Source organism: Dipodomys spectabilis, unplaced genomic scaffold (genome assembly GCF_019054845.1).
Source record: "Dipodomys spectabilis isolate Male_0828 unplaced genomic scaffold, ASM1905484v1 ptg000714l, whole genome shotgun sequence".
Classification (NCBI taxonomy): domain Eukaryota; kingdom Metazoa; phylum Chordata; class Mammalia; order Rodentia; family Heteromyidae; genus Dipodomys; species Dipodomys spectabilis.
Window position 1 is genome coordinate 2,336,594 of NW_024871391.1, and position 4,254 is coordinate 2,340,847.

Below are 4,254 nucleotides of genomic sequence, written 5' to 3' on the forward strand. Positions count from 1 at the left end.
CGGTGAGACTCTGCCTCCCAAACAGTAATCAACAAACACAGAAAAAATCAAAGGCAACAAAAACGCCATCTCTCTCTTACCTCTTTCCTCTACACCTATTCACTGAGAAGCACCCAAGCCCGGAGCAAATACAGCTCATGGTGAATCTCTCCATACATAGCTCAGGATGGATGTCATTCGTCTGGCGTAGCCAGGCACAGACGGGCTATTAAGTAGTCTAGGCTCATTTATATAATATTTTGAGTTTTCCGAGTAATTATCTTGTTCCATTTGACACTTACAACGAAGGTGATGAATTCCCTCTTCTTTTGTGTGTGTGCGTGTGTTCGAGTTCCATTAAAACGTTTACTAAAATTAGGGAATTTTTGTGCCATGAGAAATGTAATTACACTGAGTTGTCCTTTCTCACCCTCAACTGCTTTATGATGAGACGAATCATGGAAGCAGCAACGAAGCCAGGACCAGCTGGATTTGAGTATCTGATAAGCATGTGAGGGAGAGTGGGCGGGGCCCGGGTGGTACTGAGGTTCATCACCTGGTCAGTCACGGGGGAGAAAGGCCCAGACACCTCTAGGTCCTGCAGAGAGGCCTCCCCTGCTCCTATCCAGAAAAAGAGGAGCAAACAAAGCTTTAAGAGAGGATCTGAGCCAGGCGCTGGTGGCTCACGCCTGTCACCCTAGCTACTCAGGGGGCTGAGATCTGAGGATCACGGTTCAAAGCCAGCCTGGGCAGGAAAGTCCATGAGAACTCTGATCTCCCATAACCGGAAGTGGCGCTGTGCCTCAAGTGGTAGAGCGCTCGCCTTGAGCTGAAGAGCTGAGGGACAGCGCCCAGGCCCAGAGTTCAAGCCCCACCACCGACAAAAAAAGAATCTCTGTGTTACATCGTAATTATATATGCATGTCCTTTTTTCGATTATTTTTACTCACCACTCTATGGAGCTCACTCCACTCCACGGATCCACGATTTTTCCGGCTGGGGTCCGTTCTGTGGAATTCCTCTCAGCCAGAGTCTGTAAGAGAGAGATTCGATTGGCTGTCTGGATTCTGTCCTCCTGTGTAACTGACAGTTCCTGTGGTCCGGGCTGTGGGTCTGTTTCCCTTCGCAGATGCTTTCATCTACTACCTTCTAGTAGCTTCTCACTAAGGCAAAAACAATCCCCCCCAACAAGAAATCAGCACCGTAGCGTCCACGTCATCGCGGCGGCTTGCGATCGCTGCGTCATTAACTGCACCTGCGATGCTTTCAAAGCTCGGTGGTTTGTTCTCCGGGTCTTCTAGTCTATTCCTCATCGGGGTTACCTACGCTTGCCTGTTAAAGACATGACTATTATGTTCAGGGCCAAGGTTTCGGTTGGTTCTTTGACATCTACTCTGCTATTGTGCCTCCTAGCTGTTTTCCTTTGTAATTGTGTTTTATTTCATAACTTTTTTTTTTTAAAGAACATTACCTATTCCTTTTAGGAGTGTAATGGCTCGTGTGTGTGTGTGTGTGTGTGTGTGTGTGTGTGTGTGTGTGTACACTAGGGCCTAGAACTCAGGACCTCATGATCTCGCTTGGCTTTTTCTCTCAAGGCTGGTGCTCTACCACTTGAGCCACAGTTTTACTTCTGACTTTTGTTTTTGCTGGCTAGTTGAAGACACGTGGACTTTCCTGCCCAGGCTGGCTTTGAACTGTGATCCTCAGATCTCTGCCTCCCGAGTCGCTGGGCTGACAGGCGCCAGCCCAGCATTTTCATGGTGAAAACTTCCACACGCAGATACAGAGGGTAGCTCAAGGGGCGAGGAGGTTTGAGGCCGAAGGGCTCTGTGTTTCGGGTTCTAGGCTGACTTGCTGATTCCACCCATCATACTGCAAGACTGGGTTCTTCTGGAAGCCTACCGGCAGGCACCATCCCTTCCCACTTAGCGCCTTGGCTTGTAATTCCGCCAAGAGGGTTTTGCGTTGCTGAACATAAAGAATCGCTGTTTCATAATGAAGAAGAGTAACTCCCGCGTGCTGTTCTTTATCTAGCCCTCGGGGTCTTTCTCCCAGCTGAGCCCATTTTCCACTTTCAAGATCAGCCCAGAGAACTCTGTTCTTATTCTCTGTGGCTGCGACGGCTTTAAGCCTGGGCCTCGGATCCGGGTGTCAGCTGACAGATCTGTGTGTTCTAGCAGAGACAAAAACCCCTCACGCCTGCCTTCCTGCTGGCTTCTCTGGAATCCAAAGGCAGGCCCCGAGAAGCCAGCCCTGCTGGAAGAATGGAAGTCTTCTGTAAGCCTATCCAAGGGAGATTCTTGGCAGAACAAAATCTCCCAGCCACGAAACAATCCTGTGCCCTCCTCCCTCCAACCCCTCTGTTGTGTGGAATTCAGAAATATTTTTTTTTTTGCGGTCCAAATGAATAATTGGAGATCTGCGATTGCATTATCTACTCGGAACCAAACATGCCATCTGTCTCTTATTACCAAAACCATGTGGCTGTAACAGAGAGGAGTCGGGTTTGCCTTGCTGAGTTACGCTTTTTGATCAACACTGAGGTTACTCTGAAAGAGTGTGTGTGTGTGTGTGTGTGTGTGTGTGTGTGTGTGTGTGTGTGCGCACTGGTTCTGGGGCTTGAACTCAGAGCCTGGGAGCTGTCTCTGAGCTTTTTATGTTCAAGGCTGGCACTCTATCACTTGAGCCATAGCTCCACTTCTAGCTTTTTTGCTGTTCATTGGAAGATAAGAGTCTCGCAGACTTGTCCTGCCCAGGCTGGCTTTGAACCGCGATCCTCAGATCTCAGCCTCCGGGGTGGCTAGGATGACAGGCGTGAGCCACCAGCACCCGTTCGAGTTTTACACTGTTGTTGGTTTTTCTAAGCGAGTGAAGGAGTAACAGGCACCGAGGCTGTAGCTTTAACTCGTCCGTGTCTAAGCACTGAGCTTGGCCTTTGCTCTGTTTCACGATTCCATCCTCTGGGCTCTACCACCATCCTCCTCTGCCAGTCCACCTCCCGCCTGAGCCTCCCTGGAGACTTCGAAGCACCCGTGTTTTCTTCTTCGGTCATTCTTTCTAGCTGGAGCAGAATTTAGCTACATCACATTTATTTTTAATTTTTAAATAATATGAAAGCCAGGTACCAGCGGTTCACGCCTGTCATCCTGGCTACTCAGGAGGCTGAGGTCTGAGGATCATTCGTAGTTGGAGGCCGGCCTGGGCAGGGAAGTCCATGAGACTTTTATCTCCACTGAAACACCAAAGAGGCAGAAGTCAAGGTTGGCACAAGTGGTAGAGCAACAATGAGGACAAAAGCTATTGAGAGAGAGAGAGGTCCTGAGTTCAAGTCCTAGCACCGGCCCATACACACAAACGAGTTAATTCATTAAACCACCCACCCTATTGAATGTAAGGCCCACATCAAGTCAGTCTACCAACCTACTCCAGTTTTCAAGGGACTCTGCTGTGTGGCGGGAGGGCTGGCTTGCTGTTCTGTAGAACCGTTCTGAGCTCTTTGAATACATATATTCACAAAAGAGACTACAGCTTGCTTTTATGAAGTGCTTTAGTGTCCACTGTGCCAAGTCTATGAAAATCTCAACTCAAACTCTCTGAAAATTCATTACCTTGAATGATGAGGGAATCAATTAAGATATGGCCATTGGGGCATTCGCTTGCACATTTTATCCAAACTATTCTTTCATAAGATAAGGGAAAGAACAATTCCAATCGATTAGGGGCTAGCTTGAATCAAATTTTAAAAAAAGAAAAAAGAAAATGGAGCCAGGCACGAGTATTTCACACTTATAATTCTAGCTACTCAGGAAGCCAAGAAGTTAAGATGCCAGCCGGGTCGAGAAAGTCCACGAGACTCTTATCTCTGATTAACCACAAAAAGGCAGAAGCGGAGGTGTGGTTCAAGTGGTAGAGCGCCAGCCTTGAGTGAAAAAGCTCAGAGATGGTGCCCAGGCCCAGAGTTCTAGTCTTAGTACTGGGGAAAAAAAAAGAAAAGAAAATAGACCTGAGGTGTTGGTAAAACAGCCTGACCCAAAGGCACTAACCTGTCCATGGGGCCCTTCCCAAGCAAACGCACGCTGGAAGGCACTAAACTATCCATGGAGCCCTTCCCAAGCAAACGCACGCTGGAAGGCACTAACCTGTCCACGGGGCCCTTCCCAAGCAAACGCACGCTGCAAGGCACTAAACTATCCAGGGAGCCCTTCCCAAGCAAACGCACGCTGCAAGGCACTAAACTATCCAGGGAGCCCTTCCCAAGCAAACGCACGCTGGAAG